The sequence below is a fragment of the Plectropomus leopardus genome, chromosome 17 (assembly GCF_026936395.1).
Source record: "Plectropomus leopardus strain MGB_pleo_1.0 chromosome 17, ASM2693639v1, whole genome shotgun sequence".
NCBI lineage: Eukaryota > Metazoa > Chordata > Actinopteri > Perciformes > Serranidae > Plectropomus > Plectropomus leopardus.
The window spans coordinates 2,614,599-2,632,141 of NC_142192.1; the positions used below are offsets into that span (position 1 = coordinate 2,614,599).

General features: G+C 42.8%; 1 long non-coding RNA gene across 2 annotated transcripts; it reads left to right on the forward strand.

Annotated features, from left to right (window-relative positions):
• Positions 1–4,467: 4,467 nt before the first annotated feature.
• On the forward strand, positions 4,468–17,525 carry LOC148186574 (uncharacterized). 2 transcript variants are annotated; one of them, XR_015779482.1, is made up of 3 exons: positions 4,468–4,573; positions 16,903–17,085; positions 17,204–17,525. It is a non-coding gene; the product is annotated as an uncharacterized LOC148186574 (long non-coding RNA). The 2 variants fall into 2 exon arrangements; XR_015779483.1 differs by lacking the exon at positions 4,468–4,573 and adding an exon at positions 16,469–16,586.
• The last annotated feature ends 18 nt before the right edge of the window (positions 17,526–17,543 follow it).

Consider the following 17,543-nt stretch of genomic DNA (forward strand, 5'->3'; position numbering starts at 1 on the left):
GTTGGCAACTGCAATAAGAAAATTAAACAAGCAATGCTTACCTCCACGGTATTGCAAAGATACATCAACAAGAATAAGAGTCAAAGTCAAACAATGTGCTTTTAATCAGTACTGAAACGGGACATTTGAAAGTTTGTTTTTTTAAATATATATTATATCTACAAAAGTTCAAATCTCACAGCTGCCCTAGTTTTCTTCGAAAGCATTCCCTTACTCTTCTCCAACTCTGGCATTTTCAGAGAACATTTAATTCATTTTAGAATTCACATGTGAAAACTAAGCATATTCAATCAACAGCATAGCATAATTATTGAAAACAATCCGTTTCTGTGGGCATAATGCTTAAATGACAAGTGGCTAGCAGAATTGCTACAACGATGCAGTGGTGAAAAGTATGGAAGTAATATTTCTTCTGTCAAGTACAGTACTGAAGTATAAATTTGAGGTACTTGTGTATGAGGGGCCGATTGTAAAGTTGTGCAGTCTGGCAGTTACAGCAACTTTTCTCCACATTTACGTCATGGATGTATTATAAGGAAGATTTACGTTGCTCTGAAACATAATTAAAAAGAAGTGTGCATTTCTGCTTCTTTATGTTTCTACTTCCCTATATCTCAGAAGAAACTATTGTTCTCTTTACTAAATGTATGCCTATTTGACCTTTTATTACATGTTATATCGCAGATTCTGATCAATACAATACAATGAAAAGGTACATTTGGATGTATTAGTCTGTTTTGGATTGAGATCAGACTTGATTGCTCACTGGCATGATACAGTAATGAAATAACCCCACGTTCACCAGCTTCAATTTTGTCTTAATGAACATATTAATGCATCTAATAATTAGCAATTATTGCGTTAGCCCGATGCTAACGCAATATTAGCATCAGAATCGTTACATAACATCAACTATCCACTTTACTTCACCTGCTTAATATAAAATGACACGTGTGTACATTCTTACAGCTAGTTATATATTTTCTTTATGCTGTGGAAACAAACTAATAGAATGGTGAAGGGATGACATATTTTTGTAGGCCAACCAGGAAGTTGGCATCGCACTGATTCCCTCGTCAAAAACCTTATGGTATTTATTAATGGGATTTGCAATTATTGCCAAAAATAAGCTCTCTGTTTAACACAAGTTTATGAAATTTTACACATTTTGTTTAGCATGATAATACTCGCAGATGAACACAATTTTTGAGTTTTGTGTTTTGAAGCATAATTGAAATCGCCAGAAACAAAAAGCTATTGTTAGGCTATACACAAACTACATCGCGGTTGCTCGATTTACATGTCACAACTAAAGACACTGTAAAAACACATTAAATAACAATCGAAAAATATTATAAACAGATAAATCTACAAGTTCGAGTGCGACAAGTGGGTTTAATGAGTTTCTGTGTCCGCTGTGATGATGTCTAACGTCTCCAACAAATTCTGTAGTCCCATTTAGCCACTTGTTAGCAAACGGCTTTTTTAAGGCAAGTTAAATTTTTATTTTATGTTGCAGAACAAAACGTCTAAATATCTTTTGCCTGTGTTAACCACCAGACCTTACTTAGGGCATTTTACGGAAACCCATTCAAAAACAGTATAGACTTTAAGATAAGGGAACCGGAAATGCCAAAAGGCTAACAGACTTCGACGTTATAGGACTCATTACTTCACCACTGTCAGCGGTAGGCAACCTGTGGCTCTGGAGCAACATGCAGCTCTTTAGCCCTTCTCCAGTGGCTCCTGTGTCTCTGACTAACAATTATATGGAAATGAATAGCGATTTTCATTCAATTTTATCATTGTTTTAGGCCTAAAATTACTCTTGCATTTTTCAACTGCTAAAATATGTAGCCTGTAAACAGAATGTGAAAATGTATGAGAATTTTATTCACAAAAATATGCATTATTTTTCTGTGGCCTTGGTGCCTTTTCTGCTACATTTTGCCAAATTTCAAAAGTGGTGGGTGGTCCTGAATCAAAAAAACTTGACTGGGGGGGCGTGGCTATGGCACGGAGCTGAGCGGACGCACCTCTGTTCTCTCCTTTGAGATCGGCTATGTTAAATAACTTTCCTGATTCGTAAGGGAACGACTTTCCTTTTTTAAAGCTGTAAACGTTTACGTCAACATGTCATCCAGAAATCCTAAAACTGCCTCAATTCTTCAGAAAAAGCACCAGAACAAGTCCGACCGACTTGAAGAAACGGAGGAAGATGCTAACAAGCTAACCACCGATGCTCACACTGTTGGAGCAGCAGGCATCCTGGAAGCAATTACATCCCTGAAAGAAGACTTCGGCTCCAAATTTGACGTGTCCTGACTGCAATTAATGAGATAAAGTCGGACTTCAGAGATTTCTCGGGGAGACTGGGGCAGGCGGAGGATCGGATTGGTGTCATTGAAGACCACGTTTTCAGCCACAGATCCAAAATAGCAGCACTGGAGAAACAGGTGTCTGTGCTCACCTCCAAAGTGGATGACCTGGAAAACAGGAGCCGCCGCTCGAATCTCAGACTGGTAAATTTGCCGGAGAAGGCTGAAAAAGGTAATGCAGCTGCTTTTCTGGAAAAATGGCTACCAGAAGTGTTGGGTCCGGAGACTTTTCCTACGCCGCTGATAATCGAAAGGGCTCATCAGCTACCGGGTGCACCACAATCCTCCGCTCCACGAGTCATGATAATGAAGTTTTTAAACTTTTCGGACAAGATTCGTGTCATGCAGGCTGTGAGGAAAAGGGGCAAAATCATGTTCGAAGACAGGCATGTCATGTTTTTCCAAGACATGTCAACAGAGCTGCACAGGAAAAGAAAGCTCTTTGATGATGTAAAGCGACGTCTACGAGTCATGAAGATCGAGTATGGATTAATCTACCCCGCTAAACTCAGGCTGTTTCACGAGGGGAAATCCCGGGTGTTTGGTGATCCAGGGAGCGCGGAATCATTTATTCAGGATCTGTAAAGGCATCTGTCTGGTCGTCTTTCTGATGAACATTGCCGGTATCTGAACTTTTTCAGCGACAACAGTTGATGTGAACTCTTTGCCCAAAAAAGGTATACTCTTTACCGCAGTGAAGATAGTTTTATGTTGGATTTTCGACAGACATTCGCTCCTATGCTACATATAAAAAAATTCATAAAAATTATTTGGAGATTTAAAATGTAAAAAGAAGAGGTGTATCTCATGCAGCCAGTGGAGTACTATCATCCTACACTGATTTTGAGTCCATTGCTCACATGACCTGGGAGCTATTGAGCTAAAATGCTAATATTTACACATGAAAAATTAATAAAAATTATAAAAGGTGTAAAATGACACACATGATTTATTAATGTATTTACTTACTTATTCCTTTATTTATTTATTTGTATGTTTGTTTGTTTTTCTTTAATTATGTATTTATATATTTAACTTATTACTGTTTTTATTTATTAATTCATTTATTAACATATTTATTTACTCAGTCCTGTACTGGCATAATTAATTAAACATGGAGATATTTATAAATTTATTTTCAGTTCATGCATTCATTTTCTGATTCCTGTATTTATTTACACATTTATTCACATATTATTTTACTTGATTTTGTGTTTATCTATACATTTATTTGTACATACATATGCTTTTAGCTGTTTGTATTTGTCAATTCATTTTTTTTTTACATTTATTCATTCATTTATTAAAATATTTCTTTCCTAATACCTGTATTTATAAATATACCCACATTCATTTATATATGTATTTATAAAATTACATGTTTGAGAGGCTGCAATGTCCTCATAATAGCTACCAGGATGACTTTTAACCAAGCTAGCTAGTTGAAGGCCAGCAGGCTGTAATACACTGGAAGCTTCACTGTTTGATGAATAAAACATGAATATAAAACGTTGCTGTTCTTCTTCTTACGACACTTAAAGCAAAAATGAATTAATTGGTGACTCTAAATTGCCCTTAGGTGTGACTGTGAGTGTGTGTGGTTGTCTGTCTATATATATCTGCCCTGCGATGGTCTGGAAAACTGTCCAGGGTGTACCCCGCCTTCCGCCCGATGACATCTGGGATTGGCTCCAGCCCCCCACGACCCTTACGAGGACAAGCGGTTACAGAAAATGACTGACTGACTTGCTGAATAGCTCACTGCCTTCTCCCCATGTTTTTAATCAATTTTTGCTCAGGTGTCAAAGGGTTAAAGGTTAAGTAAGGTTAAGAAGAATAACCTTAACCTTAACATTACCTTAATAAAAAAAACTGCTAAAATGTTTTAGCTCTCTCAGCTCTGCTCTATCATGTTGCATACTGGGTTACTCTGCTCAGGTGTGCTGCTGCTCACAGGTGAAGGGGGCGTGGCCTTTGTGAACAGAGAGCAGGGAATTGTTTGGGAAGGGGTTCTGATTTTTTTTTGGCAGAGGAGGAAACAGGAGGAGGAGGTGGAAGCTGGGCAGCTTGCTGATGAAAAAAGCCTTCACTTGTGTCTTTTTTATTCTGTTTCCTCAACAGGCTGCAGGAGGAAGAGAAGCAGTGTGTGTGGTGGACCATGAACACAGAGCAGAGGTTCCTTCCTTCACTCCCAGGTGACTTAGATTCTTTTTTGTGGATGTTTTTCCTTTTTTTTTGCAATGCATCACATTTTCTGATTTTCTATTTTTGGATTTTGAAAGGGTGAACTATGAACATTTCTGTTCTCAGGTGTTTTAACCCTTTGAAACCTGGAGCGACATCACTTTTCTTGTGCTGCTTTTAGACACTTTTCACAAGTATTTAACCCTTTGAAGCCTGAGTAAAGTGGTGCAATTTCTTTTCAAAACATGAAGAAAAAGTCAATGAGCAACTTGGTAAGAAATCTTCCACAGATTGCAGGAAATAAGCAGATTTAGAGAATTAAAAAACAAAAAAATACGTTAAAGCAAGAAAAAATATCTTGGGAAAATAAAGAATAAAGTAAGGGAAAAAATTATATTTTTATATTCATGTGTTTAAATTATGTTACAGAATTTTAATATTTTTAAACCACCTTTCTCAGTCATTTTTTTTTTAAACTTTCAAATTCTTTTTGTATTATTTTAAACTAAATTCGAGGTAATTTTCTTCTTTTACTTATTTCTGGCAATATTTTGGGGCCTTTCATCATTTCTCATTGCCTTCTTCACATGATTTTAAAAGAAGTCAGAACAATTTTCTCAGGTTCCAAAGGGTTAATTTAGACTATAAGGATGATAATTTAAGTGGAAAATCCTCCACTTTAGTTTTTACTTGTATTTTTATTGGGACGAGGTTACTTTCTTGATAAATTGTGTCCAACCCCATTTGAATTTTGATGCAGCACTCTCTTTTGCTTGTGTCAGTAGAGAGTTAAAAGCAGCCCCATTATTTTTATAAACACTCATTTAACTAAGTTAAACTTTCCACAAGAGCTCTTGAATTCAAATTCTAACAGGGCTTTAAAATTAAGCAGATTGTTATGTACTACTACACATCACCATGTTAGTGACGTCAGACCAGAATTACTTTCATCGAGTTAACCAACATCAGTCCTAACCATAAATATCAAATATTTTTAATTTTCAGAATTTTAGCCCTTTAAATGCCAGGTTTTTGTTGTTATGTTTTTGGATAAAAAATGTCAAATATGGTAAAAATGACATCATCAGGTGGAAATTAGTCAAAACGACATATTCCAAGGCAAAGGCTCAGAATAACTCCTAGAAATAATACAATTCATGTTTTTATGCTTTGATGGCTGTGGGATCAAAAATTGCACAATTTTTCCACAGTGTATTTTTGACTTATAGGAGCTGAGCTGGAAATTCCAAGATTAAACAAAAATGCACAATCTTGCCAAAATGTATGAATTGTGCGCATGAACACAGCTAAACTTATCAAACAATGAAGAATGAAAAGCTTGTAAAATGCACCAAACAGTCCCTAAGGGTTAAAGGTCCAGTGTGTAAGATTTTGTGGCATGGCAGTGTACATTCATGTTTGAATATAGTTTTGCATTCCAAACCAGTTTTTCAAGTTCATATTAACAAGCTTTGATGTATGTGTCTTGATTGAAAACCAAATGAATGCAAATGCATTTACTTTATGATCTTAACTTTCACATTTATTTCTTTTAAATAAGTGTGGTCTTGAAACCACGGCTTTGAGATTGTGTTGTAAAAGTGGGGTTGGGGGTTTGTGGGGGGGTCATGGAGAGAGCAGTAGCATCTCTGCATGGGGAGGTGGAATAAGGCTCTCTGGTACAGATCTTGTAGATGGACTTGGACTTGCAGGTCTGAAACAGCTCCTTTTGGATCTGAAAGTCTGTGAAGTCCATCAGAGCCTGCAGAAAACCACAAAGAGTTTCCAACTTCAGTACTATTCTTAGATATTGTATTAGATATTATTCTGGTGGTTACTTAATGATTACAACAGACTTGATTGTTTCTAATATGCATTCAAAAAATCATATGAACTGAAAATACATGAGTACACACTGAGACACTCCCAAAATCTTATAGTGCTATACACTGGCCTGATCTACACCACCTTAAGTTGATCTATCATTGCAGGCATGCTATTATTGCACTGCTATTGTCTATTTTATCTTAAAGGTTATATTTACTCGTGTATCTCTGGTCTCTGCTGTTCTTCGAAGGTCTTCACATAGCAGGACAGAAATCAGCGGTGCAGGTTGCTGGAGGAAGCTCTGTGGTGGAGGTTTGGCTGCAGCTGTCTGCAAGAAATTTCAGGTGGCAAGCAGCAGCTGCAGATTGCTGTCATAGCTTATAGATGGGGGTTTGGCTGAGTCCTGCCAGAATCTACAGGTGGAGGTGACAGTGCAGGTTGCTGGCAGAGGCTGTTGGTGGAGGTTTGGCTGCAGCTCTCTGCTCTCTTTTGCGGGTTCAGATGGATACGGCAGGTTGCTGTTAGAGGCTTTTGATTGAGGTTTGGTGCAGACATCTGCCAGAATCTGCAGGTGGAGGCAGCGGCTACAGTTTGGTGACAGAGGCTGTTTGGTGGATGTGTGGTTGCAGCTGTCTACCACAAACTACAGGTTCAGGCAGCGGTGGAGGCTGTTGTGTTAGTTTTGGTCTCATACAGTAACGACTACTTTGAGTTTAAAGTTCGGAGCATTTACTCATGCAACTGGCAGGTAAATATTACATATATGAGTAAAAGTCATCTCATCGTTAACTACGCAGCCTGTGATCCCCAACCAAAACGGAGCCCACCCTGTGACATCATCAAATGATCTTTTTCATTTCCTGTACTGCTGTGTTTTTTTTTCTGGATCTGCCCTCATGTTGTCATCTGAAATGATGTAGCTGAGAAACTTTCCCAAACTTGCACTTTGAGATCTTTAGTTTGACACCTGCCTTTTCCACTCGCTCCAGAGCATCATTCACCCTTGCATCATGCTGCTCTTTTGCGGTCCCACAATTGAGGATGTCATACATGTGGGGCAAGCGGTTAAAGTGATAGCTCCCAGATGGTGTGATGAAGGTCGTGTGAAGAGCTGATTCTTCAGAGAGGAGTGTTTGCCAAAAGACCGCGTTTGCGTCCAGCTTGGTGAAATACGCTCCTGTGAGCATGCCCAGGGTTTGGTCTACAGAGGGGAGCATGAACTTTTCCTGACACACTGACTCATTTAGGGCTGTCATGCTGACTACTTCTTCATTTTTTAGGGTTAGGGTTAGGGTTAGGGTTAGGGCAACCATCATACCACAACACCAGTCTGCTGATCCCTCAGCGCAGCTGATGATCCCTAAATTCTCCATCCTCTCCGACTCTTTTTTCACTTTACTCATAAGAAGTTATAAGACCTGCTGTGGCACTTTAAAAGAAAATGGCTTGGCATCAGGTGTGCGATTCATGGTGTGAAGTGTCTGAACCAGCCTGAGTACATCACAGAGTTTCGGATATGACTGTCTGACTGTGGCTCAGCCTATGGTTTCAACTCTGTTCATTAGCTTGTGTCTCACTGAAGCGGTTCTGCTCAGTAGCGCCACCCGTAGATCTCTCACTACATAGATTTTCTCTGTGGAGCAGGTTTTTTTTTTTTTTTGCTTTTTCTGATTTTTCTTCTGTGTGCATGATTCCTCTAAACACCCGCTCAGGAATGGCTGTAACATTGGCTCCTGAGTCCAGTTTCAATGTTACCTTACTGCCTCTTGAGTTGATGTCAGCCATACATGGTTCCTCTTCTGAAGCCATCTCTCCACGACACAGTTCATCCATGTCCTCAGCAACCTCATTCACTGTGCTGTTGGACTTGCAGACTTTTTCATAATGTCCTTCTTTACCACAGCTGTGGCACAAATGCTGAGTGAGACGGTGATTTACCAAATTTGGGGGATGCACAGTGTTCATAGCTGCTTTATCAGCACTCATCTCTCATCTGAAATCAGTCTGTTGTTGCTTTATTTCCTCTGACTGTTGAGCCATTGTGATAGCTTTTGTGGATGTGAGGTCTTTGTCAAGTGGCACCCTTTGTGACAGTGATGAATCTTTAAGACTCACTACTATTCTGTCTCTCTAAAGTTCACCATGCAATTCTCCATCCTCAATTTTCTTCCAGTGCATAAAGTGCTGTGATGAATGAGTCCACTGTTTCAGTTGGCTGCACCACTCTCTTATTGAACTTAGCCCATTTGTATATCATGTTTTTCTTTGGGAAAAAATATGCGTCAGATTCTCTTTATATCGCATTATACCACTGACGCTGCTTGCTCGCTTGTTTGTGAAGGGCTGCAGCTTTCTGTCTGAAACTACAGGTGGAGAAGAGGCCTACAGGTTTCTAACAGAGGCTGTAGTTGGAGATTTAGTGGCAGCTGTCTGACACATGGTATATGTTTTTTTAGCACTTTGAGCTGGTGGAATAATGCTGGCTGTGGGTGTATTTTGTGTATCGGCCAAGTTGTCAGCCACAATCTGCAGGTGGAGCTATTATTGCAGATTGCAGAGAGGGCCTGGAGATGGAGGTTAAAAGAGGTTTCAGATGGCACCTGGTTCTTCAGCATCCTGAGGTAATGTAGCTGATGGAATCATAGTTAGACAATTCAGTCAAGCTTTTTGCCGTAGTCTGCAGGTCATGTTGCAGTTTGCTGACAGAGACTGAAGGCTTGAATTCGGTAGCAGCTGTCTGCGAAAATCTGCAGGTGGAGGGGATAGCTGCAGATTGCTGACATAGACTGTAGTTGGAGATTTGGCAGCAGTTTTCTACCAAGATGTGCATGTTGAGATGGCAGCTCTAGGTTACTGATAGAGGCTGAAGATGAATGTTGACAAAGATTTCAGATGTCATGTGATTCATTAGGACTTTGAGGTGATGGAGCTGAAGAAATGATTCAGTAGTTGGAGGTTTGGTGCCAGCTACTTGCCAGAACCTACAGGTGAAGGGAAGAAGCTGCAGGTTGCTGACAGATGCTGATAGTTGGAAGTTCACTGCAGATTTCTGCCAGAATGTGCATCTGGACGCTGCAGAATGCTGAATGAAGCTGTAGTTGTCAGTTTTAAGAGGTTTACGGAGAAACGTGGTTCCTTGGCTCTGTGCGGTGATGGCGCCTATGGAATGCAGCCTGCTGACAGAGACTGTTCCTTTTGTCATAATCTTAACATGGCAGTACAGGTAACTTAGCAAGTTGCTAATAAAGACTGTAGGTTGAGGTTGAAGGTTTTAGATGGCACATGTTTCTCCAGCACTTTGAGTGGATTGAGCCTATGTGAATATTGCTAATTGTTGTTGTATTTTCAGCATTTAGTCAAGCTGTCTGTTAGAATCTGCAGGTGGAGGTGACGGTAAAGATTGCTTACAGGAGCAGTTAATGGAGAGTTGGCGGCAGCTGTCTGCAAAATTCTGCAGGTGGAGGCAGCAGCTGCAGGTTGCTGACAGAGGCTGTAGTTTTAGGTCTGGCTGCAGTCTGGAGGTTCTTCAGCACTTTCAGTTGATGGAGCTAATATTGTATAGCTGATTGTAGTTACAGGTTACTGATATTGACCATTGATGGACAATTCTTTGACATAATCTTTGGCCAAGCTTTCTGCCAGATTGCACAGGTGGAGGCAGCAACCAAGGGTTTCTGAATGAGCCTGTAGGTGGAGTTTTGATAGGAGCGGTCTGCCAGAATCTGCAGGTGGATACACAAGCTGTAGGTTCCTGACAGAAGCTGTAGGTGGAGTTTTTCCTGTCTATTTTCCTTCTGAATTATCAGTTGGAGGAACTAACTGCAGGTTTCTGACAGAGGCTTTTGGTGGAGGTTTGGCCAAGCTGTGTGCCAGAATCTACAGGTGTGTGTGGCAGCTGCAGATTACCGACGGAGGCCGTAGATAGATGTTTGGAGGCAGTTGACTGCCAGAATATCCAGGTGGAGGCAGCAAATGCAGGTTGCTGACTGAGGCTTGAGGTGGAGGTTTGACCAGCCATCTGCCAAAATGTGCAGTTTGAGGCTGCAGCTGCAGCTTACTGACAAAGGCTTTAGGTGAAGGTTTGGTGACAACAGCTCACCAGAATCCAAAGGTCTAGGTCCCAGCTGCAGATTCTTGTCATGGGCAGTGGATGGAGGTTTGGCCGCAGGTGTTGGGGGAATCCTCACATGGAGGTCCCAGTGCAATTTGCTGGAATAGGATGTTAGCTGTAGTTTGAGGTTTTGCAGCCATTTTCTCAGAGGATGTGCACGTTGAGATTGCAGCTCTAGGTTGCTGACAGAGGCTGAAGGCTGAAATGAAAAGAGATTTCAGATGGCATGTTATTCTTAAGAACTTTGAGGAGATGGGGCCGAGGGAATGGTGCTGGTTGTGGTTGTAGTTTGAGCATTTGGCCAAGCCGTCTACCTACGTCTACAAGTGGAGTAGCAGTTTCCAGCCAGCGGCTGTAGTTGGCGGTTTTGCAGGAGCTGTATGCAAAAATCTTTGGGTGGAATTTGTAGCTGCAAGTTTCAGACCGAGGTTAAAGATTGAGATGTAAGAGATTTTTGATGTTAAATATTTCTTCAGCTCTTTGAGGTGTTGGAGCTGATGGAGTGCTGTAGTTATGACTGTAGTTTGATTATTTGGCCATGCTGTGTCTCAGAATATAAAATTGGAGGCAGTGGTGAAGGTTGCTGCCAGAGGCCATAGTTGCAGGTTTGGTAGCAGCTTACTGTCAAAATCTGCAGGTGGAGGCAGGAGCTGAAGATTGGCACATAGGTTTTTGGTGGAGATTTGGTGCCAGAATCAGCAAATGGAGGGAAATCTGCTGGTTGCTGATAGTGTACTAGTTGGCGGTTGAAGTAGGTTTCAGATGACACATGGTTCTTGCCATGCTGGAATATTGCTGGTAGTGGTTGTAGTTTAGAGCATTTTGCCAAGCAGTCTCCCAGAATCTGCAGGTGAAGGTGGAAGTTGAAAAATGCTGATTTAGGCTTTTGGTGGAAGTTTAGTGCAGCTCTGCCAGAGTCTGCAGGTGCAGTTGACACCCGTAAGTTCCTGACAGATGATGTAGTTTGAAGTTTGGGGACAGTTGTTGGCCAGAATGTGCAAACAGCAGCTGCAGAATGCAGATAAAGGCTGTAGTTGGAGGCTGAATGAGGTTTAAGATGACATATGGTTCCTTAGTACTTAGCAGCTGCAGGTTTCTGACAGAGGCTTTAGGTGGATGTTTTATTGCAGCAGTTATCTAGAATCTGCGAAAGGATGCGGGTGTCTGCGGGTGTCACATGTTCCTCCAACACTTTGAGGTGATGGCGCCAATTATATATGGCTGGTTGTGGTTGTAGTTCAAGCATTTGGCCAAGCTGTCTCCCAGAATCTGCAGGTGGAGGCGGGAATGCAGATTTTCTGAGAGAGGCTTAGGGTGGAGGTTTGGAATCAGTTGTTTGCCAGAATAAGTATGTGAAGGCGGCAGCTGCACGTTGCTGACATTCTTTGTAAGTGGAGATTTGGTGTAGCCCTGGTGTCCATCCTCTCCATATGTTTTTCATTTTTCCCAGGTAATGAGACCTGCTGTGGCATTTTAAAAGAAAATGGCTTGGCGTCAGGTTTGAGCTTCATGGTGTAAAGTGTGAAGCAGCCCGAGTCCATCACAGAGTTTCGGGTATGACTGTCTGACTGTGGCTCGGTCTATGGTGTCAACTCTGGTTATTAGATTTTCACTGAAGCTGTTCTGCTCAGTAGTGCCACTCGTATATCGCTCACTACATAGATTTTCTCTTTAGTGGTCTTTTTTTCTCAATAAGTTTCTTTCCACCAGGACCACAGAGCAGTTTTCGTGCCTTTTCTAAATTTTAATTTGTGTGCGTGATTCCTTTAAACACCTGCTCAGGAATGGCTGTAACATTGGCTCCTGAGTCCAGTTTGAATGTTACTGCCTCTTGAGTTGATGTCACCCATACATGGTTCATCATCTGAAGCCACCTCTCCAAGACAGAGTCCATCCATGACCTCAGCAACCTCATTCACTGTGCTGTTGGACCTGCTGACTTTTTCATAATGTTCTTTCTTGCCACAGTTGTGGCACAAATGCTGAGTGAAATGGTGATTTACCAAATTTGGGGCATGCTTTCTGTTCAGCTTTGTTTTGTTCTGTTTTCGTAGCTTTTTGTTGTTGTCTGTTTCTTGGATTCATATTTGTGCTGCTTTCCTGGCTTAAAATGCAGCGTTCATAGCGGGTTTACCAGCTGTCATCTCTCATCTTAAATCAGTCTGTTGTTGCTTTATTTCCACTGACTGTCGGGCCATTGTGATAGCTTTTGTGGGTGGCAGGTCTTTGTCAAGCTGCATCTTCTCTGACAGTGATGAATTATTAAGATTCACTAATATTCTGCCTCTCAAAAGTTCACCATGCAATTCTCCATCCTCCATCTGCTGCACTCTGCTGTTGAACTTAGCCCATTCATATATCATGTTTTTTTTTTTTTGGAAGAAAATATAAACTGCACTGTATCAGTGCTGGCTTGTTTGTGGAGGGTTGCAGCTTTCTGTCAGAAACTGCAGGTGAAGGAGAGGCCCACATGTTTCCAACAGAGGCTCACGTTGGAGGTGTGGCAGCAGCTATCCTCCAGAATTTGCTGGTGGAGGCGGAAGCTGCAGGTTGCTGACAGAGGCTGTAGTTGTCCTCTGTAGTGGAGCTTATGGCATGTTGCTGGTTGTACCTTGAACAGAGCTGTCGCCAGAATCTTCAGATGGAGGATGAAGCAGCAGGTTTCACGTGAAGGTCAAAAGGAGTTTCACATGGCGCTTTGTTTTTTAGCACTTAGATGATGTAGCACTTAAATCTTTAGCACTAAGATGATCTGCTGCTTTGTTTTTTAGCACTTAGATGGTGTCCTAAACTTATGGATCCTGGTTGTGGTTGTAGTTTGAGCATTTGATACATTCTGTCTGGTCATAAGCCACTGCTGTGGCCAAACCTCCATCCTCACGTGGAGGTCCCAGTGCAATTTGAATTACAATTAAAGCAGATGAAATGCTGCCGGTTGTGTTTGTAGTTTGACAGTATGGCCAAGATGTTTGTCAGAAACTGAAGGTTGCAGTGCAGCGCTTAGGCTTTTAATGAAAGTTAGGTGAAGCCATCTGCCTGAATCTGCACATGTAGGCAAAAGCTGCAGGCTCTGGAAAGAGGGTGAAGTTGGCAGTTTTCCCACAGTCACCTGCTAGAATGTTCAGGTTGAGTTGAGATGACTCCATGAGACACTTTCTGATGACACATGGTTCTTCAGCACTTTGAGGTGATGGAGCTGATGACATTTTCAGCTGATGAATATTTCTTCAGCACTTTGCAGTGTTCAAGCATATGGAATTCTGTAGTTATGACTGTAGTTTGATTATTTGGCCATGCTGTGTCTCAGAATATAAAAGTGGAGGCAGTGGTGAAGGTTTCTGCCAGAGGCCGTAGTTGGAGGTTTGGTAGCAGCTTACTGCCAAAATCTGCAGGTGGAAACAGCAGCTGAAGATCGGTACATAGGTTTTTGGTGGAGATTTGGTGCCAGAATCTGCAAATGGAGGGAAATCTGCTGGTTGCTGATCGAGGCACCAGTTGGAGGTCGAAATAGGTTTTCAGAATATACATGTTTCTTGCCATGCTGGAATATTGCCGATTGTGGTTATTTTTAGCATTTTGCCAATCAGTTTCCCAGAATCTGCAGGTTGAGGTGGATGTTGATAATTGCGGATTTAGGCTTTTGGTGGAAGTTTAGTGCAGCTCTCTGCCAGAGTCTGCAGGTGCAGGTGAAAGCTGTAAGTTCCTCACAGATGCTGCAGTTTGAAGTTTGGGGACAGTTGTTGGCCAGAATGTGCAGACAGCAGCAACAGAATGCAGATAAAGGCTGTAGTTGGAGGCTGAATGAGGTTTAAGATGAAACGTGGTTCCTTAGTACTTAGAGGTGATGGAGCTTATGTCTTTGGTTGTTGTTTTAGATTTAGCAGATGGTGGTAGCATTTTGCAAGAACGTGCAGGTAAAGGGTGGAAGCTGCAGGTTGCTGACAGAGGCTGTAGTTGGTTTCACAGCAGCTGAATCCTTTTTCCTCCACCTGCAAGAATCTGCAGGGGGAGGAAAGAGGTGCAGGTTCCTGACAGCCTGACAGAGGCTTCAGGTGGAGGCCAAAAAAGGTTTCATATTGCACGTTTCTTCAGCACCTTGAGGTGATGGAGTGGAGTTTTTTGGCAGCAGGCTGCCAGAATCTGCAGGTAGAGGCTGCAGCTAAAGTTTGATGACAGAGGCCGTAGGTGGAGTTTTATGGCGGCGGTCTGTCAGAATCTGCAGGTGGAGGCGGCAGCTGCAGTTTGATGACAGAGGCTGTACGCAGAGTTTTATGGCGGCGGTCTATCAGAATCTGTAGGTGGAGGCGGCATCTGCAGTTTGATGACAGAGGCTGTAGGTGGAGTTTTATGGCAGCGGTCTGCCAGAATCTGCAGGTGGAGGCGGCACCTGCAGGTTAATGACAGTCGCTTTAAATGGAGATTGGTTTTAAGCGGTCTGCCAGAATCTGCATGTGGAGGCAGCAGCTGCAGGTCACTGACAGAGGCTGTAGTTTGAGATGTTGAGGTAACAGACTGCCAGAACCTACAGTTGGAGGAATAAGCTGCAGGTTTCTGACAGAGTCTGTGGAGTTTTTTAGTAGCGGTCTGCCAGAATGTGCAGCTGGAGGCGGCAGCTGCACGTCACTGACAGAGGCTGAAGCTCGAGGTTTTGAGGGTTAGGGTTAGGTGAAGGTTTTGAGGCAGCAGTCTGCCAGAATCTGCAGCTGGAGTTGGAAGCTGGAGGCTACTGACGGAGGCTGTGGGTGAGGTTTTGTAGAAGAGATCAGCCACAATTCGCTTTAGATGGAGATTGTTTTAAAGCGGTCTGCCAGAAAATGCAGTTGGAGGCCGAAGCTGCAGGTTAATGACAGAAACTTTAGGTGGAGGTTTTTGGCAGCAGTCTGCCAGAATCTGCAGGTGGAGGCGGCACCTGCAGGTTAATGACAGAGGCTGTAGGTGAGGTTTTGTAAAAGCGGTCTGCCACAACCTGCAGTTGGAAGCGACAGCTGCAGGTAAATGACAGACGCTTTAGATGGAGGTTGCTTTTAAGTGGTCTGCCAGAATCTGCAGGTGGAGGCAGCACCTGCAGGTTAATGACAGAGGCTGTGGATGGAGTTTTTTTGCAGCAGTCTGCCAGAAACTGCAGCTGGTGTCGGAAGCTGGAGTTTACTGACAGAGGCTGTAGGTGAGGTTTTGTAAAAACGTTCTGCCACAATTTGCAGTTGGAGGCGACAGCTGCAGGTTAGTGACTGACACTTTAGATGGAGATTGTTTTCAAGCGGTCTGCCAGAACCTGCAGGTGGAGGCGGAAGCTGCAGGTCACTGACAGAGGCTATAGGTGGAGGTTTTTGGGAGCGGTTTGCCAGAATCTGCAGGTGGAGGCGGCAGCTGCAGGTTGCTGACAAACCCTTTAGAGGGATGTTGTTTTGAAGCTGTCTGCTGGAATCTGCAGGTGGAGGTGTTAGCTGCAGGGTAATGACAGAGGTTGTGCGTTGCAGAGTTCACATTTGAAGGCGGCTGTGAGAGGCTTTGGTGGAGGATGGATCTAGAAACTTAGAATTGTATCACTATAAAAACTATTACCACTACAAGTATTCTTTTGCCCAGTTGAAATAATTCTGTCATGAAAACTTGCAAGTCAAATAAATCCAACCCAAGAACTTTAAACATGCAATGCAAATAAAACTTACCTAAAAACATTTCATTCAAAGAAAACTTATCAAGAAACATGTAATTCAAAGGAAACTTAGCCAAAAACATGCAATTCAAAGAAACCTTACCTAAAAACATACTCTTAAAATGGAACATACTTAAAAACATACAGTTGAAATATACTTGATGTAAAATTGTTTCAGTTTAGCTCATTTTTATGAGAAAAACCTGAATTCAAAATCAGTTGCCAGGACAAAAGCGCTTACCTGCAGACTCACCTGCAGGTTCAGCAGCTCTCTTGCTCCACCTGCTGCCAACCTGGTTTCTCCTCTTGATCAGGAGCCTCAAGTTCCTTACCCACTTTGGCTTAGGGCCACTGCACAACGGCTGAGACTTACCGGGTGCCGCAGGTCCTTGAGGGGGGCTTGCTACCAAAGACTTACCTGGTGACGGAGGTGAGTCAGAGGAGCTCGGCTCAGGGTCACAGCCACGGGGGGAGTCTGGTGCAGGGACCAAACGGAGGATGAGCCGTGGAAGGCTGCACCCGTCTGGGTTTGGGATGAGCGCGCTGGTCCAAGTAGCACCCTGGTCCACCGGAGGGTTAAAACAAATACAACCGTCAGACCACTGCTCCGTATTTTGTTTACACAACATGGGTTGTTCTACCATAATCATTTTCTGGAAAAGTCATCACATCACAGATAGATTACATGTCAAATAAATGATGTGCAGACTCAGTGGAGTCCTTTCCCTTCTTACATGGTTTCCCAGTGGACTGGATGCACCAGAGTAGCTGGGTGAGGAACCAGGGGAGGAGCCAGACAACGAGCTACTCTGGGAGGCTGACGCTGGGACCCTCCGCAAGATGAGCCGTGGGCTGTCGGGTCTGCCGGGGACTGGCTCAAGGACGCACCTGAAGCGCTGTTTGATGCAAAGTTTTAAAGAAACACAACGGTGAGAATACTGCTCCACATCACGTTTTTATTGTATTTCTGGAAAAGTCATCACACATATGGAAAATGTGTCAAATGTGTGATGTAGACAGACTGTGGAGTCCTTGCATTACTTACAGTGTCCCCCAGAGGACTGGAGGCACGAGACGAGGCAGACGAGGAGCCAGACGAGGAGCTAGGCGAGGAGCCAGGGGAGCTGCACTGGGAGGCTGGCGCTGGAACCCTCCGGATGATGAGCCGTGGGCTGCCAGGTCGGCCGGGGACTGGCTCAAGGACGCACCTGAAGCGCTGTTCGGTCCAAAGTTGAACAAAAATACAGCGGTGAGAATAGTGCTCTACATCATGTTGTTATTTTATTTCTGGAAAAGTCATCACATCCTATATAGAAAATGATTCAAATGTGTGATGTACAGACTCTGTGAAGTCCTTGCATTACTTACAGTGTCCCCCAGAGGACTG